Source organism: Drosophila montana, unplaced genomic scaffold (genome assembly GCF_035044405.1).
Source record: "Drosophila montana isolate Dmon_TW-CO22-7 unplaced genomic scaffold, ASM3504440v1 contig_3833_1, whole genome shotgun sequence".
NCBI lineage: Eukaryota > Metazoa > Arthropoda > Insecta > Diptera > Drosophilidae > Drosophila > Drosophila montana.
Genome location: NW_026998704.1, coordinates 2,888,752 through 2,916,573, shown reverse-complemented (window position 1 = coordinate 2,916,573; position 27,822 = coordinate 2,888,752).

The following is a 27,822-nucleotide window of genomic DNA, read 5'->3' as shown; positions in this document are numbered from 1 at the left end:
TCCTTGGGGGTGGGGCAGGGGGCGAGGGGTTTGCTTGTCTGCGTCTGGGTTTCTTCTTTTTTTGTTGTTGCACCAACTGCTGCTGCAACATCGACACATGTCCTCGAGGTGGGGCGCTGGGCGGTGTACTAATCCTTTTGCTCCAGTTCTCAATTCTGTCTGCTAGCCACGACCGGAAGCGTTTTCTTTGCACTCAAAGTTATGCTACAGTTTCCAGCGACTCCAGTTTATGCTTTGTTTGGCGCTGCTTCTTCACATCCCCAACTCAATGCACACATCTATGTACAGCTTCTTTTTATTTTGTTTTGTTATTTTGAGTGTAAGCGACGCTCTTGAAGCATACATGAAGAGTTCACTTTGTCTTTGTCGAGCATTGTTTGCTTAAAGTATGGGGCTTTAGGTGCCGCAGAGTTCAGCTCTCGAAAAGTGACCCTATTTCGAGGAATTGATTGGGGATATTGTTAATTGTACACATTCTAGAGTTTTGACTTTAAACGAATAAAGCAAACAACATTTAATTATTTATTTTTTTTATTTATTTATTCCTACAATACGAGCTTAAATTATAAATTATAATTATAGATTGTGTATATAATAATTCATAATTTTGAATTTAGCTGTAAGATTAAATGAATTTATTTATTCATTTATCAATTGTCGTCAAAACAAGTGGCTGTCTAATTATTTAATACATAAGGATATGAAAATTAAATGCTAAATGCCTTAATTAGAATATGTCCCTTTTCGATCTAATTTTAACAGTGTCTACAGCAAAGAAGAAAGGTGTTGGTAGAGAAAATTGTATTCTTAAGTAATAAAAATAATAATGTTAATTAAATATATTATTTAAGAAAATACAAGTTATTAAAAATGTAAAAATGTATACTAGTATATAGAGAAATTTATACTACAATGTATAAATCAATAAATATATGTGCGCGAGTTAGAAGCGGTTGCTAAATAATACAACATTTTAAGGAATTAAAATAGTCTGACATCACTTGAAAAATTTCCATTCATCAAGGATTCAAGTGCCAAATGTGTATATCAATACATATTTGTACTCTCAGACATATATATATATATAGTATGCTCGACTATGGGATACCCTGCTTATAGGACTAAAGTACTGCACTACACTATCGAACGAGCGTCACAATTGTTGCGCTCTGCAAAGAAATATTTATTTAAAATTGGTTGATAGTCCCCTTAAAAGCTTTAGGTACACATATACATATATGTCTGCCATGTTCTTAAGACCGCCGGTTTTATTGTATTTTACCTGATGGATGGACTAACACTTCCATATCTTTGTGAACGATCGTATCAATATTTTCTTAAATTTCATCAATTTTTGCAACATAATTAATTTAAAATTAAAATTTTACAAAATATCGATCCACATACTTTTTAATAATAATGGAATTTACTTTTGCGGCTAAATTCATTAAAATGTAAAAATTATATCACAGAAAATGTCAATGTTTTCGTGTTGTTTTATTTGAATATTTTTTTGGTCAGCTGCCAGACATTTAATTTGGTTTATAAAAGTGGGCAGCGCTTTTAAGCCAAATATGATAAAAACAATTCGATTACCAGCTGCTGATGACCTCAGACAATGGCAGCTGGACGACTGGACAGGAGTAAGTTGCAGATGGCGGTACACCGCTGACAGCAGTTATGCAGCTAGCCATGACACCGGAAACGGAAGTGCTGCTGTCACCATATTGACATGGCGACAAATGCGCTCCGCTCAAGTTGAGATTGTAGCAAATGGCATTCAATTTACCTGCCGCCTGCTGACTGGCAAATGCAATTAAACTATTTCCGTGTCGTTGTCGCATTGTCCATAAAAAAAATATAAATAAATGCACATATAAATATCAACATAAATAACTTTTCTTTATGCATGCCAAACATAAAACTACCCACTGGCGACTTCCAGGCGTCGCCAGCTGCATTTTTTTATCAGCTTTATTTTGTGGCGTCACCTGCAGCTGGGTTATTAGCAAATTGGGCGCCGGAGACTATGAGTCGGACCAGTCGATGACCTCGCTAATTAACAAAAATAAATAAGAATTCCCAAGAGTGCTCGACTAAAGAATTCCTTGTGCCTAGGTTTATAGCTATTCACAAATTCAAAGATTAACAAGATTAAATATTAGCAAAGTGCTCTAGAGAGAGTGCTCTCGGTAGAGTTCCCGAGTATTGTATCTATATCTCATTTAGCTTCGGATAGGCTCTAAAGTTCTCTAGTCCTTTGTGCGGACAGCAAAACACACAATTAAAATGACTCGGCTGTTGCAGCTGAATACAGATCGACGACATAATTCTATTGCCACATAATTTACTGGGCCTAAAAGTGTCTGCTCTAGTTTCTCATATAGTAAAAAATTTATACATTTTTTATGCAAACTACTATTACAAATGAAATACGTTCCAAGAATTGCAAAAATCTGAATTGAAATTGATTTAAGGTTTATGGGCAAAAATGCCAGACAAACCGACAATAAAATATATGAAATATGAGCAAAGTTTTATTACTATTTATTAAAAAACCTCGTTGTTTGAATAAATGCAATTAAAAAATTATATTTAACATTTGGCACCAAAAACATAATTATCATATATGGTATTTATATAAAAGTTAAAAAAAAATGTAGTTTTTATTTATTTAATGTTGAATTTAGCGACCTTTCCATTTTATAATTATTTCTTTGGCCAAAGAAATAGTTAAGAAAGAAAAGATGTCTAACCAAAAAACTATTAATACTAGTGAAAGTATTGAATAAACTGCTACATATATCTTCAACTTCTATAAACTTTAAGCTATCGAATTATCAATTTTCTTTCTAAAATTTTGTCAAGTTAATCAAACACTTAACTTAGAGGCCAATCTACCTTCAAAACTACTTTACTTGACAGTGCAGATTACAGGTCAATGTAAAAACTGCAAAATACTGATGACAGTTCAATGAACAATGCATTGATCGACAATATCGATAGTTATTCAATTCAATTAAAATTTCAAGGCATATGAGAAAAAATAAAATAAATAGCGCTTATATCGGTATTTAACACTTTATATTAACTTGTGGAGCAAGCATTATGTTGGCTTATGCTTATTATTAAGTCTTGATTGGATGATATCGGTAGTGCCAATTTTCTACTATTAAATTATCGATTGTTGTAGCTGCCGAAGGTTTTGCAGCACTACTGAAAAGCCGCTGACAGCACTGAATGTGTTTTATAAAAAGTGCAAATATAAGTAACCTTTGTTTTAAGACAAACTATATGGGGGATATCTCGAAGCACAACGCGTTGACTATAAAAGCGAAGATCGTAAGAAATCCACATATCGAACTACAACAGGCAGCACTTGAATATAACCCAAAATGACAACAACCAAAGCCAGCAGCTAAACCACTTTTGTGAGCCAACTTGGTGGTCTCCGGCCAGTTGGTAAATTTTCAATGCAGAGTCTATTGGCTTATTGGCTGGGCTGTTGGCTGGGCTGTTTGCTGGGCTGTTGGCAGCCTAGTCAAGATTTACACTTCCTAGTGCATTGTTAACATTTACGCCATTAACCTGCGTTGGCTTTTGCGCGATATGCAACAACAGAGGCCACACACATACACACAATCTCGCACTCGCACTCTCTCTCTCTCTCTCTCTCTCTCTCTCGCTCGCCCTCTCTAAAATTTTGTGCAATTAAAATTTTCGTTCAGCTTTTCTTTGGCCTGGCAGCGGGATGGGGTTATGGGTCTTTGTAATAATTTCTGCTTGAAGTGCAACGGGCCGCAGGGGTGTGGACTCGGACTCTCTGGCTCTGGCTCTGACTCCAGCTCCGACTCTGACTCGGACTCTACTCGGACTCGCCTAAGTCACTTGCGCTGTCCTATGCAAATGCAATTGCCGTTGCGGCCGCCGCCGCCGCCGCCTGCCTCGTCTATAAATTAAATTATGCTTGCAAATTATGCATGCATAGCAGCGTCAATGGCCAAGAGATGCAGCAAAGAGTCTAAGGCTGAGGCAGCAGCTGAAGCTCAAGCTGGAAATGGAAGGTGGACGTGGACCAACCGCCGACAACAAAAGCGGCTAACACTGATGATGGCTAGGCATAAGTGTATGTGTGTGTGTGCACGTGTGTGTGTGTGTGTGTGGCAATCGTAGTGCACTAATTCACATTTGATGTTCGTCGAATGCGTTTGGTCAATGAGGTTAAGTTACATGCGATGGCAGCAGCAGCAGCAGCAGCAGCGGCAGCAGCAGACGCGGTAGGAGTTCGCAGCCGTTGCATCTGCAGCATCTATTGATGATGTTGATGAGGCTGGGCAGCAAGCGGCCCACAGTTGCTGCAGCCTCTAAGAATGTCTCTCTGGCCATAGACGCTTACCAGTTTTTCGACCCGGCATGCTAAGTGATGTTGTTGCTGTTGCAAATGTGGCAAATGTCTTCGCTGGCTCCATTCCACTTATTTATGGCATGCAACTGAAATGTTTTGTTTTCGTCTGGTATTTGTTTCTAGTAATTGTGATTAAATATGTCTATAATTTATTAAGATATCGGGCATTTGCCATTGATTTATGCAGCTGAAGCATAAGCTGCTATTTATTTTCTTTGCCTTTCATTTTTTTTCATTCATATCCATATGAAATCTTTGAAATATACGTTAATTTTAACGAACAATTAAAGTATTGTATAAATATATATATAAGTATATATCTACACAGAATTTTAATAATATAATTTTATATATATTTTAACTTTTTAAATACGTAGCTGTGTATCCTTAATTTAAAGCAATTTAAATGTTGCAACTTGTAGCAATTTTGTTGGCCAGAAAGATTATTATCTGATACTTAAAGTAAGTTTTGTTGGGCGGTTATAAAAACAAATAATCAGAGCTTTCATATATAACTGACTGATTGTTTGAATGTTATATAAGAAGTTCAAAGCTGTTGTGTGTTTTTACCCTTAAGGGCCATTGTATAATGGCATTAAATAAAAGTATCTATAACCTGTCGCAAGCTTATTTCTTATATTTATATACATATATTTATTGTAAATTATTTTTTATAAAAGGCATAAATATTTTCTAAGCAGAGCAGGCGACTATTGAAGAAATCTTTGAACTACAGCCTACAACATGAATTAGCCAGTGTTGAGAAATGGACTTATTTTGCTTTCTGATATTTGCTAGAGCTCAGAGCTAAAGGCTTAAAATCACATAGGCTTTAGAAAATTTTGCACTCGGCTGAAACAACAATATTCTGAAACACGTTCCTGCGATTTGAACCCGGATCCTCATTATATTAGAAAATACTTAAGCGTTTCTGTTTATTTTCGATTTAGGTTCAAAACGAGCCAAAACAGGTTGGGCAAGCGATAATGGCTATAATGGCTAATAAATGGAAAACAGACCCGGTACTCGTTGTAAGTTCTTTAAATACTTAAGCTCATTTTACTAATCCAAACTTTTGACACGTTTCACAAGCATACTCCGAGCCGCCTCCGCCAGTTTTATTCACGCTCCAATTGCTCAGCAGTGACTCAAAAATTCCGCCACCCAGCAATTAGTAAACCTACACGACCTAACCCACTAAGCACTCAAGCAGCAGCAGCTGCAGCGGCAGCAGCGGCAGCGGCAGCAACGGCAACGGCAGCAACAACAATCTAGTCAAATTGACAGCAAGCCATATAGAGAGGCCACAGCGGAGAGCCGGAGCCGGAGCCGGAGTCGAAGACTCACTTCAGTTGTGTTGTTAGACTTCAAACCGGTTGCTTCGTTTGATGCTCGCAAAAATTTCACCGACTTTAACGCCCTGCTTATCAGTGGGAGCTCAGCTGCCGCCTTCCTCGCCACGCTCCTTGTCCTGCCTAAGTTTCCAGGTTTGCTTTGCTTGCTTGCTTCCTTCCTTGAGCAGCGTCATCGTTGCACTCACGCTTCGCTTAATTCAATTGATAGGGTCTGCCACTCTCCTATATCTCTCACTCTTTTTCTCTCCCTCTCTCTCTATCTCTCTCTCTCTCTCTCTCTCTCTCTCTCTATCCCTCTCTCTTGTAGCTTGGGGTAGTCGTTGTTTTTTCGTGCGTTGCCTCTCAACTTTTTCGTTGAGTTTTGTTTTTCCCCGTCGTTTCTCCTACGCTGCCTTTTTGTGCTCACTTTAATGACGTCACATGCTTGCTCCAGTTCTCGGCATGGCACATCTTGAAGCTGCTGCTGTTGCTGTTGGGGGGTTTTCTTTTTGAGTGCTGCCTGCCATTCTTGCACGTTTTATCAGTTTGCCTTCGAGTGGCGCTGAGGCATGTACGCAGCTCATACGAGTGTGTTATTATGCTCTTTCTGGGGGCGAAGTTGCTTTTGTTTGGGCAGGTTACGTAAAAAAGGGATACCAATGGTTAGGGCAGGTCTATAGTTATTATCTTATATGTTCTTTTGAGGAACAAGTGAAAAGTTGATAAATACTTATGTAGGTATATGGACAGATGAGCATTTAGTTGTGGTATTTATTTGTATATTATTATGTTTATTTTTCATTCAATGACCCTCTTCATTTCCCATACTACATGCTTACCTCCTGGCCAGATGGAAATCTTTCTTATCCAAAGAATTGTCGCCAAATTCCATTCCCCTTCTTTGCGATGATAGTAATTCCTATGATCCTGATATATAAACTTATCACTTCAGAATCAAAAAATTCTAAATTGTTTAAGAGTGTTGAAATTTCAATTTAAAATTTTTCATAGGCTAGCGCCACTTTAAAAAAAAGAAACTTTCTTCAACTCCTCAAATAGACTTTTAACAAAGATTTCCTGCAATCCTAAAAAATTTGAAAATATGTATTGATATATATGTATATATGAATTCATTGAAATTGGGTTAACGGGTATAATTTTTTGTGTAAATTTATTAAACATACAGAAGGAAGCTTATGTGTTCTTGATCAGGACGACGAGATTTGTCGATGGAGACATGATCCATTTGTCCGTCTCTATGCTCGAGTTAATATTGAAAACTTCAAAACTTTGTACACATATTCCGTTATTTTTCCTACCATTTTGATAAAATTGTTAAATATCGGTTGTGCGATATGGTTTTCAAGCATAACTCAAAAATTAAAAGAGCTAGTTATGTAGGATTATAAATACTATATACAGATGGTACTATGTGCAGATGAAAAATATTTCCTTTTATGGATGTCTCCCGCCATTTAATTTAATGGAAGAGCCTTTTACTTTGATAATACATCAACTTGGGTGCTATTTTTGGGGCCCAACAAATTTTTTAAGGCTCGGACCGAAGCTATTTAATTAAGAATTAATTTTATTAATATGTATGCATATTTTTGTATACATATAAATACACGTATGCAAAGAATAAGTTTCCAATCTCGAAAGCTAGTACCGATCTCACTGCGAATTAAACCATGGTATCTTAAACCATAGATCCTTCTTGCTTTTTGTATATACTAAAACAATTTTCGATAATTTTTTTTTGATTAGTTTTTCTTAGATTATTTCTTTACTTTCTGTAGTTAAATTTATTTACTTTACGACTCATGCCCATATTTCAGATTTTATTTATTTTGCCTGTAATTAATTTAAGGTACACACTTTTGCATTTTGTATTCCTTCTACCTTTAGGGGTAGGAACAGGCACGATCCGCACACAACAGTCCCGGAGAGCAGTCGCATTTTGAGTTGTGAAACGTGCTTGTAATTAACTTAAATGATAATAAATAACTTTTAATATTTTATTAATTAACTTCCGTTGCGTGTTGGGTCGTCACATCGCAACGCATTAAAATCGCATGTAAAATTAAGCCCTGAAAACTCAGATGCGCCCTTTTTGCCAGCGATTTTCGTATTTTTTGGCAAGTGCTTCATTAAAATGTCATTCGGTACAGGAAATTAAAACATTTAACGCCAAATTGCATATTGAACATAATATACACAATATCTGATGACAAAAAAGTGCGTGTGGGCAAATGTAAAATATAATTTACATATTAAGTTGGGATTGTTGGACCCTCAGTGGACTATTTGCTAAATACACTTGGGTTGTTTGAGGGTTAATAATGGTTGACTTTGTCACGTCATTGAGGACCGATTGATATACCTTTATGGATTTCAAGCCCGGGTTGTTGATCCTTTTAGTTGCACTATTTATTAGATTGGAGTTGGGGGTTTCACATATAGCAGATGTGAGCCGTATTGGGGCATCAAATTTGGTTTGCAGATCACAGCTGGCAATCATTCAAAATGTACTCTAATTTTGTATTACATAAACGAGACAGAGTCGTCGGAGGCGATGAAGGCAACTGTGTGCTGGGGGTCTTTAGCTCAATGCAAAGAGAATGGAGGAGAGCCGGGTCTGATATCCGCGCTTCGGTATAATTTGTGCGCTTTAATTTGTAATTCTATTACCCAAGCAGACCGCAGCCCAGTCGGTGGGGCAACTGCGGCAACTGTGGCAACTGTAGCAACTGGTTCTCAGTGCTCTCTTGCCGCGTTCAATTATGTTAATTTGTTGCTTTGTCGAAACAGTTAGACTCGAAGACAACAGCCGGTCCAGAGACGAGATTCAAACGTCCATCGATATCTATACCCCGGTCGTATAATAATATGAAAATTTAGCATTTCCGTTGCCCGTCTTGTGAAATATTTCATTAACATTTGTCCGGCGCTTTTGGTAATTTGTGTGCATAAGTCTCCAGCTAATTGAGCATTTTGCATCACTTAAGATCGGCTTGGATACATGGGAAGGTGTCGAAATTACTTCAGTTTCACTTTTGTTTCTGATAAGTTTAATTAAATGTTGAATTTATTCAGCCAATGCCTTTATTGCATAGCTAAATTTAGACCTTTTTACACATTACCCAAGCATATCAGGAATGTATGAATAACATTTATATTCTTAGCCGATTAATCGAGCTTTCTCAAGAAGGTTCTCGATGGTCATACTATAGACATATATGTACTTATGCATTTTGATAAAGATGCGTTTTTTTTTGTATATTTATCGTTATATTTGTAGCGGTCGCCCACATTTATTTAATATTTGCAAATAACAGAGATACGTCTCTACAAACTTGAAAAATTGATGTTTCTAACACACTCTTAAAAGCCACTGCCTTAGGCCTACAGTCTTAGAGTCGTAATCCTAATAATGTAGAAGCTTATTCCAACTGATTTGGGTTGTAATTTTATAGTAAACGTGATGAATGTTGATGACATTGTAGAATGATCGACACATATTGTTTTCTATAGATTTTACCGAAAAGATTTGTCGAAACTTGTGTTCAATTAACTTACTTTTCTTTTCACTGGTATCTTTCGGCAAGTTTACTTTATAAAAACTATTTATTAATAATAGCTTTGCCAGGCGCTTTTTTTAATAAATAATTTAAATAAATTTAATTAATAAAATTCACTTCGCCTTCCAGGCGTAGAATTTTCGAAAATTTTTGTAATAAACGTAGAGTTGATTGAATGGTGGACATAAAAGTTTCATACAACCGTTGTCCTTGGGCTCAGCTTTAATCAGCAACCAGTCAAGCAGACAGTCAGTCAGATTTCTTATTGTTTACTTGAACTCTAAACTCAAAAGAATTCTTTGTTCTTTGAGCTGAAATTGTTTTAGTACGAATATAAGAAGCTTCTGCTAGACAGGCGGTCTTTTTGAGACTGCGTGCACAGGTCGTGTTATCATTAAAAAATGTGATAATTATAGAGCTTTGAGGAGTTGGGAGTAGGCAGCCAAGCTGCTTTTAGCCAAAATAATTGCTGGTAATTGCAGTTGGGCCAAGATCAGAAGCTTGACTTGCCATTAATTAAGCCAACAATTTTATATGGAAAAATTATGTGAATTTCTTTATTATGCGACCCTTTTAGTGTCTGCACACAGCCACACACACACACACACACGCACACGACTTGCAGAGTTGCCATTTCGTGTGCTAATTTTGTTGCGTGTGGCAAGTTTGTTTGCCTGCCGCTGATCCCTTAGCAGACGCTGGCTGCCTCAACTTTTACGGCTTCAATTAATAGTTGAGGCTGCCCGAACTGTCAAGTAGCTGTTGCTCTTCTTGTTGTTGTTGTTGTTGTTGCACGCTTCGCATTCAATTAGTTTGCAGCTTGACGTCATGCGCTAATTTTCCAATAAATTAAATTCACAAGAAAATCTAAACAAAAGCGTTCTATGCTAAAATGCAAATTTTTGGCTCTGACAGCATGCAAGGACTCGTAGCAGCTCCAGCTCCAGCTCTCGAAATGGCGGCCAGGCTTTGTGTCTAAATTAATTTCGTAGTTCGCGTCGTCCTCGCCAGGACCGTTGCCAGCCACTGCAGCTGCTCGTAATACGCGCGCCCACATGACGCTGCCAGGACGCGCCCGGGCATCAGGCACATAATTGCATTTATTATTGAGCAAAATGAGTAAGTTATTGTGGCTGTGACAAAAGGCAACCGCATATATGTCGTCGACAACGCCGACGTCGACGTCATCGTCATCGTCTTCATCATTGCCATCGTCTCCACCAGCCTTCCAGCCAGACGCACTTTGCCAGGCTTGCGGCCTGGCAGCTGCTGCCATTCATATTTATAATCAATATAATAGCTGTTACTTTGACGTTTGACTTTGTGTTGTCAGTGTCATTGAAAGATTTCATTTAGCCAAGTAATCAGCGCAAACTATCCTAGCATTTTCGCTATTTGGGCTATTTACTCAAAATCTCACCAAAATGTTGCCAAGCAGGGTATTCCAATAGTTGATATTTGTTTGATTTATAAATTTCAATTTAGTTTTAGGGGGATGTTAATGTTGGGATGTTAATGTTTTAAAAATACATTGAGGAATTGATAAGAATACTGATAGAAGAAAAGAAATCGATGGTAACTTAATCATAGATATTATTTCGGTATCTTCAACTATTCTAGTTTTCAAGTGATCCCACGAAATTAGACTTTATTGACTATATAAAAATACTTGATAGAGTTACCAAGCATTGCCCTGCTGAACAGACGCTTTCCACCAAGTTTTTCATACTTGAGGCAGGTATTCTACAGATGTCTAATAAAGAATCTAGATCACGACATTTGACCTTCTCACCTTTTACGGTTTGGGTAAAAGAGGACAGACAATTGTCTATATACAGTGAAAGCTCTGCTAACGGAAACTTGTCTAAGACGGACACCCTTCTCGGGCAGACATTTTCTCCCAAACCATTTAAATCCCTCTAACGAAAAATTACCTGAAATTTTTCAATGTTCTCGACTTGGCTACAATAAATGCATGGGTTTTGTAAAATGAAACATGTGGAGAAAATATATCGAGAAAATATGAAGATTCATCTGAACCAGGAAACCTTACCAATCTTTTGACGAGCTATAAAAGTTATAATATATAAAAAAAATAACCAATATCTGTGCTGATTGTAGAAAACGTGTTTGTGGTAAAAGCACTTTGAAAAAATCTCTTTTTGCAAATAATGCGGTATTAGAAATGCAACCTAAAAAAATATATAAAATTTCTTCTGTTTATATCTCTATATATAAAACTGTTTGTCCTGACTGACTGACTGATTGGTGATCAACGCACAGCCCAAACCGTAAGAGCTAGGAAGCTGAAATTTTCTCTGTAGTTACCTTATGTGATGTAGGTGCACGTTAAGACGGGGTTTCGGGAAATTCCACCCGCAAGTGTGGAAAAATCGCGAAAAACGTTTGTATGTAACTTCTTTGTTTACCATCGGATCGGCCCCAAACTTATTTTCAAAGATCTTTGTTCAAATTCATTTGAGGGGTGTTTCACACTTTTAGGAAAATCCATTCCTCTTTGGTGGAAATGAAGGTCAAAGATTTGGTGGGTGACGTTTCGCGCTCAAATTCATTTCCAGTGATCTATAAGAAAAATCATTAGAGACGTGTTTCACATTTCTCGCAAAATCTAAACTCCTTCGGTGGAAAATGCATTTTTAAATTTTTTTGGTGAATTTTAAGAGTTTTCCGATTTGCATAAAAGTTGTTTGATTCCCGTCCGATCAGTTTCAAAATCATTTTCAAAGCTTTTTTGATTTTATAACATACGTGCCACGGGCAAGGCCGGGTTATACCCGCTAGTAATTATATATACCATGTACTTTTACAAAAAGCACTTTGAAAAAATCTATTTTTGCAAATAATGCGGTATTCGAAATGCAACCTAAAAAAATATATAAAATTTCATCTGTTTATATAATTATATATACCATGTACTTTTACAATTTATATTACAATTTACAATTAATATTTTTCTAACTTAACATCAAACCGGTAATTTTCACTGGTTGGTAGAAGTAGGTATAGACCAAATGCTGGTAGTTCTTGTGATATATGTGGATATGTTGAAAAATTAATGAAATGCAGTTGGTTTCTTCTCATCGATAACTCCCCTTGCGAAATCGATAAATACTGATATTCTGGCTTAGCTTTTTTATTGAGTTACTCCTTTAAATTAGAAGCTTGAGTAAATCACACTAGAATAAACCACTCCGTCAAAAATGCAATACAATTATGAATGAAGAATTAGTACAGGGTATACTCTAGCAGGTATCTCTCGTTTAGCGCAGCCTTAGTTGCGTTAGGTATTTGTTATCATAAACTCAGACACGCTCTTCATAATTATTAATTGAGCTTTAGAAACTTTAATGCAAATGAAATTTTGTGTTGTTAAGTGAAATTTAGATGAAGCTATCCAAAAGAAAGCTTAGTTATAGTTTAATATGAAAGTAAAGGACGATTTGTTGTAACAATCCAATTTAAGTGACTAATACATTAATTGAAGGAATTAAAAAAAAATAAATGAGTCAAAACGAAAGTATGTGTGTCTGACTGTCTTTTGGCATTATAATGCGATCAAATAGATAGATCCAATTTGATGCGTACATTCTTGTAAATAAATTTCCTTTTGGTATCTATTGCTTACAGATGGTATAATCAAGTACAGTATGACTCCCAGTCAAGCGCTCTCAATGTGAATATTTTAACAGCTTCTACTTTTTTAATATTATATCAAAAGTTTCGTTAGATAAAATAGTTTTTGCTGAAGGTGTATGACAAGCTCATAAAATTTAGTTATAAAAATCGCACATGCGAATGAAAAGTATTTTATAACTAGTTGCTGTAATTACCTATAAATATGAACTTAATTAGTGTACGCATGAAACTTTTATTTTGGACATTTCTTGCTTGCAATGATATATTAATGGCTTTAATCAGAGAAATTCAGAGATTGCACAGAGATCACATTAAATCGTTGTGTGCCTTACAACTTTCCTATGCGGATAGTCGGTGGGACGTCCCGGCCCAGAGCTACTCAGCTCCATTGTTCTAAGTAGAAAATTTCTATGATGATATTCTAATTGAAATACGTAAAATGAAATTATGAATATGCAAAATAAGCAAATGGATGACAATGCTAAGCAACTTGGACCAGAATGAAAGCCAACCGAACCACTGCACAGCGGTAAATGTTATGCGGCTGGCAGAGTCCAACCAGCCCAGCCCAGCCCAGCCCAGCCCAGCCTAGCCCCAAACTCTCCACTAACCAACGCTTGTACTGGCTATAATGAAAACTAAAAATCAAAAACGTTGTCAAAAGTGCGTGGGCCGGCGGAGAAGAGAGGGGGCGGCGGTATGGGCAGCAAAAAAACATCAAAACTTTTGCATAATTCGCTTATGCTTAAAAGTGTTCAAGTTGTTGTTTTCGCTTGTTGTAAATTATGTGTGCGAGCGAGACACACAGTTGGGCTAGTAAAATTTTAATTAAAATTATTATAATTAAAGTTGTTTCAGGAGAACAACAAAATCAGCTCACACGCCGCGGGGCGTATGCGCAATATTTGCGAGAGAGACTGCTTTACATAAGAGCTGCCCTTTAAGGTATATAAGCGCACATATATTATTTAAATAAATATGTATGTATATATGGATGAAGTGGCCATTGGTTTGGTCCTTGCGAGGCTGCAACAAATTTACAACAGCTGCATTAAGCGTTGCATACTTGCAGGCGCCTTAGAAATTGTCTGCAAAATAACCAATTTGTGTGTGTATGTGAGTGTGTTAGTGTATGTGTGTTTGTGTGTGTGTGTGTGTGTGTGTGTGTGAGTATCAGTTCTAATTAGAAACTCAAAAATGCACACACTCACACTCATGCACATACTTTCATGCTGCTAAGGATATGCAGCAGACAACAACAGCCATGAGCAGGACAACGACACAGAGAATCGCCTACCCCTCACCCCCTTTCCGTGACCCTTGCATTTTTGCTTATTTAATGCATATTTCGTATAACTTTGATGTGCTGCAAATTTACTTGATGTCGTCTTTGTGTGTGTGTGTCCACTCTGTGTGTGTTGGCTTTTATGTATTTACGTTGCATATGAAATGATATTTATAGTAAACAGATTATTTTATATGCAGGTATACATGCCAGGGCAGTGCATGCAACTGTTCACAATGCACATTCCTATCCGCCTGTCTATATGTATATGTGCATACGTGCATGTCCAGCATATGCGTGTGCATGTGTGTGTGTGTCTGTTCAGACGACAAAGACAGACTGTTTGTGTTCTTCTACTGCATCGACTGTGTGTTGTCTCTTTAGGCATATAAAATGATTAGAACTAATGGTCAATATGCAGATGAGTGTTGACTGTAGCTTGGTGTTTATTTGCACAGTGGTACAAAGTACATTATCTATTTGTCAAAATTCATGGAAGATATTGATTGAATCACATTGAATATATTTCATACAACATTTTACTCTTAGATAACTATTTACATTTTAAAACTAAAATATATGCATTCTTAAACTATTTTATTTCATTATTAAATTATTGTTACCTGCTAAAAAAAGCTCTATACCTTACATTAGATGTTGGTAGAAAACACTAGAGTACAATTATTGCTTATATCTAATGAAAATAATTATAATAATTATAATATTTGTAATAAATTTATAATAAATAATACAATTATTGCTTATATCTAATGAAAATAATTATAATAATTATAATATTTGAAATAAATTTCTAATAAATAAAACAAAATTAATAAGATACAATAATAACAATAATAATAATAACATTAATAAAACTATTTCAATATAAGTATGTGCAACAGAAGTCAGGAAATGAAAATAATAATAATAACTATAATATTTGTAATAAATTTATAATAACACAAAATTAATAGTATACAATAATAAGAATACTAATAATAATATTAATACAAATGTTCCAATATAAGTCCAACATAAGTCGGGAAACTCTCATCTATGTCATATGAGCGAGTTTTAATATTTAAGTGTCCAGTTTTGGACTAATTTCTGAAGCTTTACATAACAAATGAGTCGATATTGGCCAATTCCTCCTATAACAGATTTCGTTAAGCATCAGTTCTATGTGAGTGTCGACTTCAAATTATATCTTAGATCACAGTGCCAGTAGACAATTTGGCTTGCAGTCTGCCCACACTCAGTCTCACTTCTGGCTGCATCTGTATACTTATTATATACATTATGTATTGAGAGAGTGCTATGTGCATATATTGGGAAGCACTAAACAAATCAACTTTTACTCAACATTATTATCAACATTTATGCATTCAGAAGTCACACAAACTAATGCACATTTCACACACAGACACACACACGTACACAAACTAAGCACTAAGCCAAATTGTGGGGTTGGGCTACCCAAAACAAGCTTGGAACCCCACCAGCGCCCCCTAAGAAATTTATCGAAATGTTGAAACAGATTTTATGCAGCAAAGTCGTCGCCAGCCGCTGACGTCAAGCCGACGACGACGACGACGTTGAGGCAGTGCAACATCGGGCAGGTTGTGGGCTTGGCTCTGTCTCTAGCTGTGAGTTTGGTGGCCAGTGGACGGGGGGTTGGGGGACTGGGGGCACTGGCTGCCAGGCAGGCAAACGGACACTGTGGGCAACTCGACTGCCGCTGCTGCTTCTTCGAGGTTCCTAATTTAAATGCAAATGAGATTCATTTGACGACGACACCAACATACTTTGTCCATGTCTTGTGCTTGCATAGCCTGTCTCCATGTTTCTATAACTGTATGTGTGCGAATGTGGAATTTGATAGTGTCTCCGTGTGTGTGTGTGTGTGTGCAATTAGACATCGGTCTGTCGTCTGTGCATGTATTTAGTTGCATGTATATAACTAAATTTTCGCATATAATACATAAGTGGGCTTTGGGCTTGCCCCCTGTCCCCATTGTGCGTTCGCTTTTCCATATATAAATGAACTATTGCAGTGTAAATGAATTAGTCGAAGACAGTGGCGTAGAAGTATTTGCATAAAAAGGGGACCGAATAATATTGAATAGCATTTAAAGAGGGGAATGTTCCTTAAAGTAAATGTGAATTTTAAATATGTGTAATAATGTTAAAAAAATATTATACAAATATTTATTGTTGATTTTAAAAAATGATACAAAATTCAAATTCTTTATTTAATTTTATGAATGTTATTTATTTTATTATTATAAATATGATTACTATTTTTATAACTATTATTATGATAACTATTATTTTTATTATTATTAATATAACTATTATCTATTCAATCCCTATCCCTATATATCACTTTGATCTTTTTATATATATTTTATATCATATGAATGCATAAGCTTTATGTTTGCTTCTCGCTTTGTAGTCTGTCGCATTTCAGGTTTTCATCTTAAAAGCCCCATTTGCTTATCAACTTTTCTTTTGGCTACGCCTCTGCCTTAATTAAGCACTTGTCTGCATATATTAAGAGCAGCCACTGTCGCTGCCTCTGCCGCTGCTACTGCCACTGCTGCAGTCGCTGTCGCTGTCGCTGCTGCTGTCGCACTGCCAGTGCAATTCGCTGCTGCTTCTTCATTTTCCTTATTTTGCCCAAATACAAAAGCCTATTCCGCACCGATAACTGCAAACACAACAAAAACAACAACAACAACAAGAACAACACGTCCAGTGCGTTTGTGTTGGACAGGCAGCAGGAAGCGTCAGGACATGCAGCCAGCTACTTGCACTCATGTAGATGACTTGCTGCTGCTGTTGCTGTTGCTGCTGTCCCTCTATATACGCAACAACAACAACAACAACGCACAATTATAAATCTGTCCATACACACATACACACACACACACATACTAACTTACCCCTTTTGGACATCGACGACGCCGACGACGACGCAACGGCTGCTTAAGTTTTTGGCATTAACAAAGCTACCAGCCACACCCGAGCCTGGCACAGAGCTAGAACGGAAACCAGCCAACACACACTGTGACACACACATACACAAATACACATACGTATTTATATATATATATATATATATATATGCCTGACAACACCAATACCAAAGCAGCGTCCTTGCCAACGCTGCCAAACCGCCTTGGAAAATTAGCATCAAACGCATAAAATGACCAAGTCTAAGTCTGCCGCACTGCGGAGAGTGGGCGAGGTGGGCGGCTGGGAGAGTGGGGGAGTGGCAGTGGGAGGGAGATGGCGGGGTCTGCTGGTCTGTGTGCTTTGAGTTGGGGTTTGGGTTGCTGCCTTGCATTCTCATTTGGAATTACGAAAATTCAAAATTTACAAACGAAAATGTTATGAGAACGTAACTTGGGCCAGGATTTTGGCTCGTCGTGTGACGCACAATAGTTGGTTAGTGTAGCAGCCCCTCCAGAGTGGGTGGGCCAGGTTGCGCATAGAGTGTGCATGAAAAGGAACAGTGAGACGGCGGAGGGGGGGCTGGCTTCTGTTTTGGCCATGCCGTACAAGTTAATTCAGTTAAAGGATCCAAAAACTCCGCTCTGCATTTTCGGTGGGGTTTTCTATGCATGTATTAGTATGCGTAGTTAAGTTTTGATGCCAGCCCCGCACCCTTCGCACACCTCGCCCTGTGTGTGTGTGTGTGTGTGTGTGTGGGGGAGGGAGGTGTGGATTGAAGGAACTTTAAGTAAATGAACAGAAATGACAGGCAGACATTTGCATTATTATTAGTACAAGTTGCAGTCGTGTTGCTGAAAGGGTTGGGTCCGGGACCGGGTCCGGGTCCGGGTTTGCAGCTGCTGGTTCTGGTTCTGCTTGGGGTTTCGCTTGGTTCGGTTCGGTTCAGTTCGGTTGGGTGGGCCAGCCTCAAAATGCATTTCCATTGCATACATTTCGGAGGTTTTCATTACGTCGCAAAACTTTGCCATCTCCCTCTAACGTAGCCGTTCGCTCTCTCTCCCTCTCCCTCTCGCTCTCGCTCTCGCTCTCTCTGTATCATTGTGCATGTAAGTTTTCGGTTATGTGTCCGTGTCGAGCGCATTCAAAAGTCATTTTAAGTTATTGAATGGAATAAAATGTAATTTAAGTAAATTAGAATTTCCAGCCACATACGGCAAACTGTGAAGCTACGCTAAATACAATTTTCTACCTAAGCTGAGGACTTATGCAATTTATATATATATATATTTTTATATATATATATATATAGTATATATAATGTATGTGCACATAAGAGTTGCAGTTGTTTAGGCCCTCTTCTCACACTGCAATTTTAGCAGGCTTAGCAAATCGATTATTGATTTTTAGTACTAACAAATTTTGAAGGTTGCTGCCAACGCCGTTTGGGTGAAGTTTAAGCAAAGAACTGCGGCTGGTTAGTTCTGACTACGATTTTGCCATGCCACAAACAGACACCCACACACACTCACAGCTTTTCTCTATTTACGCACACTTTTCTCTAATAAACGCCTGTAAATTGTATGGCTCTTAATTTTGCTATTGCTTATAGCCCAATGTGCTTGATGTACATGTGTTGTTAGGCCGAAAGGCAATATTTGGCTGTAATTTAAATGCTTTTTCATTTGATTTGATACATATTTTTTAAGTTGGGTATATTCGCATTTGACTTGTATACGCTACATGCTGTTTACTTTGAAATGCTTGCTTCTCTAGACATTTGGTATGCAGGGGCATTTTATCGCTTGTCAATAGAGATGTCAACATTTGGTACACGTGCACCTAAACCAACTTTTGTTCTGTGTCTTACTTTTTATTGCTTTGAGACCTTTTCAGTTTTTACTGTTAACTGTTTTTAACTGAAGTGGCCTAAGACTGGCATTCCAATTTTTAATGAGCAGAGACCAAAGCTGGTACCGGATTAGTTGCATAAAAATATCGGAATCTCAGCCTGTTCCCAATCATCGAAATTGAATATATTATATATATTGAAGAATTTTAAAAACAACTGGCGAAACAAGGATTAAACTCAACCCCAGATTCATTGAATGGGAAAACCATATTCACGTTCCAAACTCTAAGGCAAGAAACCATTTAACAGCCAAAAATGTTTGTTAGGTGTCAGGCGTGGTAAGTGAAAGTTGTTTATTGACAAGTATATGATATTATCTTAAGATTATAATCGTCCTCCCATACACTGCATATATTATGTGTTCGGTTTATAAAAAGGTACAAAACCAATGCTCTCATGCACTTAATGCAAATAATGAAAGCTTAAGAAGGCTGTTGCCAACATTTTGTTTAAATGTTTCCAAAGTTACAAAATCACCAATAACTAGTCTCATTTGCTAGAAAGCGTATCTGTCATATATCGTTTATATCGCTTGTGCCATCACAACTGTACCTGTATCCGAAGCGCTTCACAAACTAACATCAATCAGATTGTCAGACCCAAAAGCTAAGCCAATGCAACAACAATGAACGCCTACAGATACACACATGAGGCCATACATCACGACAGAAACCCACCATTAGAATTCAGTTCACACTCTCTGGCCAGATCGAAGCCGAAACTTGGCTTGCAATTGACCAGCGCACCAAGTCCAATTGTACCAACTGCCCCCAGCCTGCTCCTCCTACTGGACACACGTGAAGAGTCCGCACCAAAAAAAATAAAACAAGAAACGTATAAAATAAACGCAAAGCATTCGATTGTCGTCTGGCCACCACCTCCGACAGAAATGCTCGTACCAGGACTTTGGCTGCGTCCAGCCAAAAATTCTGCATTGCCATTTTTAGCGCTTGCCATACACACACCTACAAACAAGCACACACACATGAGCTTTTTATTTCGCGTAAATTCGTCTTGCTCGTGTTTTTTTCGCGTAAAGGGGGATAGGAACATAGTCGGAGGGGGCTGGTGAGCGCTTGACCAAATGGTCGCCACCCGATAGCCCCTGAGACAGCGCCAACAATGCCGTCATGTACCCAAAGTCCGTACTGATTATGAGTACGCGCGCGTCGGAAAATGTGCAGGAGCAGCTACCCTCTGTCCCATCAGCAACCCTCTGCACAGAGGGGGTAAACCAACATATTCCGCGAAAAATAAAAAAATAATACAAGTAAGGGCGTTTTAGTTGGGAGTGCTCGACTTGGAGATGCCCTAAGCCAAGCACCGATTTGTCGGTAAAAAATTCTAGCTTTCTTCTAAGCTTTCCCTCTCTCACAAACAAATGCTTCTTCTTCCCTAAGCCCAACGTTATGGGAACGGCTTTCTTGATTCGGTGTTTGAATTCTGATTGTATTGAAATTTTCAAGACACGTAGATAGTGAAAACTAAGCCCAAGGCTAACATCAATTAACATCAATTTTTTTGGGAAAAGGGTGAAGTTTTAAAATATTCTGGAACTGTGTGAAGTATATGAAGTCTACTAAAAGTCTACCAAAGTCTAATTTCGTGTCTTTAGCTCTAACAAGCAGGGATATAGCTCAAATAGAAAGATTTTTATAGATTTTATGCAAAGAGAGCCAGTTAAGCGCGGGCTGATACTCAGCCCTTTATAGAGTTGGAGATGCTTGCTTCTGCCTGTTACATACATTGGCAGGAAACGATTATGCTCGTTTTGCACATTCAATGGGCTTAGGGTATAAAAAGAAAATGTGAGACCCCTGCGTTTCACGTGCGCCCAAAAGTTTGTTTTGTGTTTTGTTAATTTTTTCTTGGCCGCGAATTTGTTTTCATTTACGTTTTTGCATTGCAGCCAACAGACTCGGACAGCGGCTCAAGCCCCAACCACGCGCGTTGTTCGTTCGCATATTTTTTCATGCCCGAAACAACGCGTGGGTTTCGGTTCAGTAGAGATTCGCAAAGAGAGAAAAAGGCAACAACAACAGCAACAGCAGCAAAAGCGGCGAGAAGACGACGCAGGACGCGTTTGGCATTCGCGCCACCTTAAGCCGCACACCCGAGAATTAAACCCAGGCACACACACACGCATACACACACACACACACGCGCATACGCCGGCACACACACCCCAATTTTTGTGCGCTGCTGCCGCTCAGCTGTTGATTTTTATTATTTTGGCCATTATCGCATGTGGTTCGCTGCTTTGGTCAGCAACGGGCTCGTCGAGTCCTGCTGATTAAACATTAATTAAGGAAAACAATGCTGACCATCGCTGCTGTTGCTCCCATTTGGTATATGCGCCAAAAAAAAAAAAGGAAAAAGTTTTCGCCTCTGTTTCGCTTTTCGTCCAATTTTTGTTGTGTCTTTTCTTGCCATTTCCCCCCCCACATGTCCCAAAAATAAGAACAAAATCGCGGAATTTGTATAAAAATGCAAAATTACGAATTCGCGATTTCGGCTCGTATTGTATGTATGCATACATACATGTCCACACATATACATATGCATATACATTTGTGTGTGTGTTTGTGTGTGCTGTTGGGTGCTCCATTTTTTGTTTTGTTTTGAGGGGAGTGCAAGGGGTATCGGGATTGAGTGGCGCGCGCTTAAATCGCCATAAAAAGTAGTAGAAAAATCATCGACAGACGTAATAAATTAAAAATGTCCAACGGCTGGGGGCACAGGTTGGATTGTTAAGCAGCAGCCAAAACCAAAAGGCGTTGCCAGCAAGAGAACAAATTTTGAGAGCGAGACAAAAAGAGGAAGATAGAGAGAGAGCATAGACAGAGATGCTGTGTTTTGAGCGGCTGCTGTACTAGAAGTATGACTCACTAAAATATCTATAGTCCATGGTTCCATACTAAATATATTTGGTACAAAAATATGCTGTTAATTTAAGCGATGTAATGCATAGCAGATAAAATTTATATTTTATTTTATAAACAGATAATTATCAAAGAAAATTATAAACACAACAGATAAAATACCTTTGTGAACACATGGCTTACGAATTTACAAATGTGCAAGGAGCATTGTGAAGCTCATCATTGCAGAGTTTGTTCAATACATTTCGGAAGACTTTTCTGAAATAGTTTTAATACATACACACGTATGTGGGTTGGGTTAATGCTGTGCACCCAAATCCCACTGTATACAAGCGACAGCACAAGAATCCTTCGACAATATAAATACCAACACGATGATGGAAACGGGCTAAAAGGACAGACGATGAGTTATCCAAAAAAGGACGATCAACGAAGATAAAGTACAAAGCCACGGGGTGAAGTGCTGTATGATGGGCAGAAGACGTTAAGTTCAAGACGTTAAGAAGTGAAGATCTGCATTGCCTGAAAGTAGGGAAAAACCGGCGTGTGACGGTGTAAACTTTTAATCGAATGCTAACTATAATAATCACTTCCAGTTGTCAATAAATTAATAAACATATTTGTTTTAAGCTTTAGACATAAAACCACACACATACATATTTAATATATGCAATATATACATACATACACTGTATTGAACATAATGTATTGAACATATGTGCTGCCTACAACAGAAAGACGAAATTATGTAAAGTTTCATGACGAAAGCTTTAAGAATGGAAGACTACTTAGCAAAGAAAGTGACAGGCGAACAGTCAGTCGTGTTTATATCGACTATGCTGTGGATACAGATCACGAAATGGATACAGATCTGAAAATCTGTTCGGAAACGCCTTCTTTAATGCGTTGCACATTTCTAAACAGAGTTATAATGGTCTCCCTCTATAGGACATACAATTTGAAAGTAACTTTTGCAACAGCTACTACCCTAACTTATAACATAAAAAATCCCTTCGAGTCTTTACAAGACTGTTTTAACAATTCAAAATATTTTCTCTGTTATTCTCTGTAAATGTACCGAATGACAAGGAAAGAGAAAAAGCTCACATTCGGACGTAAGCCAAGCACCTAAATGCCTACGAAATGTCTTTTCTATGTGTAATTGACTTCTCGACCTTAATTACATAAATGCAAGCAGTTGCACTTGAGGTAATTATAGATTGTGTTCTCCAGCTTGTTGCTGACTGCCTCCTGACATACTTTCAAGAGCCTCGTAACCCTCTTTTGCCTTTTGCTGTGCAAATATTAATATTCAAATCACGTATTTGTCTAACTTGACACACACACACACATGCTTAGATAGTCGCTTCAAAGCTTTTGGCGCGCATGATTATGCATTTTGTGCGTTATATTAAACTTTGATGTTGTGCTAGCCTAACTAGCTATAGAACCTTGAATTTCCTCTTTAATTATGTTTATTACTGCGAATTTGATGTCAATTATGTGCGTGAGCCCGTAAGAAAGTAATGGGGCTTGTGTGTTAATTCCATATTTATTTATTAACCAATGCTGGCAGCTGTCAGTTTACCCTAAATTAAATAAAAATACCTTTTCTTATTTTAACTATAACTTAAAAACATGCATTAAAAAAAATGAAATAAATACTTGGTATAAAAATCGAATTGTATTACAATTGGTAACTCATTGCAAAGCATATGCAGTTCTGTAGAAATGTACTTAGTTTAAAAATCCGATTTGCTTATTTGAAGTTCATACTGAAAGTATATTTTATAGCCAGATGCAGTGACTCTTGGGGTATGACTAGGAAACATCGATTTTGTACATGAAATGCCCATGAAAAGGGGTAAGAAAAAAGGCATATTTGTTTTATAGTATACATAATTCCAGGCAGAAGGAGACAGATAAAATCAATTTGGTAACTTGGTTTGTTAAGCATAAATTAAAAATTAAACGAGACAGATATGTATAGTATACACAGAATAGGAACATTATACTTATCTCCCCATTCTCTTCAAAGGTTGGAACCCACAGATTAAAATATTATGTTGACTGGGATATTAAAATCGAGCACACTCGACTTCAGTTTTCTTACTTGTTTTAATTGGATGAGGTGGGGTTAGGCGAAACGGCGATATTTTTGGCTCGTTCTTTCCAAGACGTCATGAGTAGTCTTAATGGATGTCGCGGATATCCCGCCTGCTATGTTCTTAAGTATTGAATAAGTTTTGGGTTTTTAAATATACATTTCATTTTCGGAGCACGCACTGACATTTCGATATATTTTTGAGCTCCTCTTAGAATGGATTCTAATGAATGGAAATTTCACAGCAAATTTTCTATAATATTCGGGATGAATTTATCGACTATTTCGTCTCTTGTCCCCGCAATTTTGGTTGCTGCTACTATTTCTGCCTTGCAATAACCGCACTTAACATGAAACTCAAAGGCCATCATGCTTCATAGCCACTCGGCGGGCATCCTTGTGGATGCCGTGTCCTCAACCCATTTCTGGTTTGCCCGCCTGCCACTATTCACCTGCACATTCGCTGGGTGACCCCTGCTAAAATTGCTGTTAATTTGCACAAAATGAAATTCCTGCAATTAAGTAGAAGCTGCGCGCAGTGGCCGTGCCATAATCATTGTGACGATAATGATCACGAAGTTGATGATGATGATGCTAGTGAACAGCTGGATGCTGCTGCACGCCATTCTGACCTCAGCCTCACACACTCAACAGTAGCAGCAGCAGCGGCGATGCAGCTCTATGTGGCAAAGGTAAGAGAATTCAGAGCGCTGGGGCGGCGTGTCTTTTGGCATTTGCTTATGCAACCCGTCAGGTAGCTGCTCTTGTGGCTGGCATCTTGGGGCGCTTCATTTGCATCCGCGGCAGCGCATCCTTCATTATGGGCTGCTGGCTGCAGCAGCAGCATCTAGCAAAATGGGTTAGGGGTTAATTTAAGTGCAAAGTTATGCGCCCCAAAGTATGCAATTAGATTGTGTCACAGCCAGCGGGCAGCGTTCAGCCTGTGCCCAGCTCAAGGTGTGCCAATTTGTTTGCCTGAAATTAGTGCGCGTCCTAGATGTAATTTTCTAATTAGCCAAATTGGTTGCCGACAAAGGTAAAAAAGTGGATGATGAGAGTGTCAATTTCCCGGCTACAAAGCTGCAGAGACAGCATAAATAGTTGCAACTGCATTATGTTATCGATTTATCGATAACAATCGATTGCTAACTGCAAAGTATTTTCATTAATAAAGTCTTTGCTTTATCATCAAAAATAATACAAATTAGAATTGTGACCAATTCAATTTAAGCAGCCGCAGAATAATAGTAATAAAAATATGCCGCATATTATTAAAAATAACAGCAAACAACAAAGACAGGGGAAAATATGCAAAACTGCAGTAAAGCGTTCATTATGTTATATGGCTCGATATGTCAACATCAAAAACCCGAAATCGCCCCAAGACCAGCGCCCGAAAACCAGATATTAGCAATTCAAATTTGGCCATTAAAAAGCCAGCTGATGATGAAGTTGATGATGGCGGCGGCAAGGACTACAAAAGTCAAATATTGCCCAATTTTGAGATTAATTGTCTACGCACCTTACCGAACCGCACGCCACATGCCAGCAGCACCGCCCGCCGGCCCCACATCTTAAAGGGTTTTTCGCCCGGCTCACAATTAATGCAAAACTCAATAAACTTTTGTCGAATGAAATTTTATGCTAATCAGAAGTAGATTTTTTGGTACCACTGCGTATCCAATGATAATGCTGGACTCTTTCGGTTGCCTACTTGAGACATGGCCCCACCCCTTCCCGCCCCTTCCACCCATCCTAACCAACCGCCCGCTCGCTGTGGCTGCCCTGAATATGTGGCCATCAATTGATTTGCATTTGTAAATGCGGCGCCAGCATTTGTCGTAATTTGGCCTGAAATGTTGTCGCATTTTCGGCATAATTATGCATTTTAATTATGTGTCGGCCAGACGACGACGACAACCGATGCTGACAGCCTTATCCCAAAAGGGTTAATTTTGTTGTTGTCCTCCGGAGCGGGCAGTGCACGGATGCAGGGGTGCGGGGGTGTAGGGGATGGCGGCTTGAGAGTATTAGATAGATAGATTGTTGTCTTGGGTTTTGGCCTAAACGTATGCTAATTTGTCTTTGTGGCCTGCTTAAAAGTGGAAAATTTTGGGGCAATGGTGCTTCAGAACCTGTGTTCAGGATGTGCTCGAATGAAATATTTCAATTTTCTTAAAGGTTTCACTTCCTTTAAATTAAAGAAAGACAAGTCGATTTTCCAGTGGATACGATACGAATATACGAGAAAAAAATATTCAGACCTTGCAACAAAAATAATTATTTTAACCTATTTATTAAAATTTTCAGATTATTTTTATAATTTCAATGTCTGTTTAAAAATATTTAACTTTACAAGTACTTTTTTTAAATTGAATTCATTTTCCTTTCCATTTTAATTTTAAGGAAATACAAATGTATTTTTAAAATATAAGAAAAAAAATGCATAATGAAAACATTGAAATTAATTTTATGAAACAATAAATTGAAAAGATTTCTGCTCTGATAATTACCTGGAACCTGTACTACTGAAGAGCTCCCATTTTCTTAGAATTTGTAAATGGCTGAGGGTGCTTCTGCGATTAGAGAATACTTCTCTCTAGCCACCTGTTTTTTCATTTAGCCAATAAATCGTTAGGATCAATGGCTTTTGATTGATTTTGTATCTAGATTTTAGCTTTCAGTACAAATATGCCCAACATACAGGATAGCCCACCACTTAATGCTTATCTGCAATCAGAGAACATGTTTCTCCAGACGCTTACTTCTTTTCAGATTTCAGATCATGATTTTTGCACTCTGTTTGGGTATCTCCAACATATCGAACCGCACATCCAATAGGAGTCCCGTGAAGGGTTTTACATTTTCATTTAGCTCGGCCGAGTTTTAGACAAATGACAAGAACATGGATAAGTATAGTCAAAAGGTTGCTTTTAATTTATTTTAAATCTTCATTTTAGCAACCCATATTGTATATCCCTAACATATCAATTCGCACATCCACAAGGATTCCTGATAAGGGTGTTCTGCAATAAGAGAATATTTTTCTCTACACGCATTCTTTTTCTTTTAGTCAGGCCGATCTCTAGATTAATGGGAAGTATAGATGATAAAGTTAAGTTAACATATTGCAATTATATCTGAATCTTAGCACCCAATATAGATATCCCTTACATATCGAACCGCACATCCACTAAGAGTCCCGTGCAATTGACAGCTAAATTTTAGTCTCCGGAGCTTATGCCATCCCACAGCCACCCCCACATATGAAATGAAGCCAAACAAAGCAAACAATTTATGTCATTGCAGCGCCGCTTTACATAACTCACAACTGCTCCTTAGCCCGTGGGCTAAGCGCAGTCAATGCGCATGCCAGACAACAACTGTTCGCCCAGCTGCCCAGCTGCCCGTCTGCCCGTCAGCCAAACAAGCAGCCAGCCAGCGGTCCAGCGGTCCAGTTGTCCAGTGGTCTGTGCTTCAGATTAAGAGAGCTGCTGGTGGACCCACTACGGCGAGTGGGCAACTCATATATGTATATGATTTCGACGAATGCTCGTTATCGATTTGAAACTTATAAGGAAAAAACTAATGAAAATCAGGCATCATCATCATGGCTGGGACGGCAACAAAAGCGTAATGAAGGAAAACCAAGCAGCAAGCGCAGAAACAGAGCAGAGAGAGAGAGAGAGGGAGAGAGAGCGAATAAA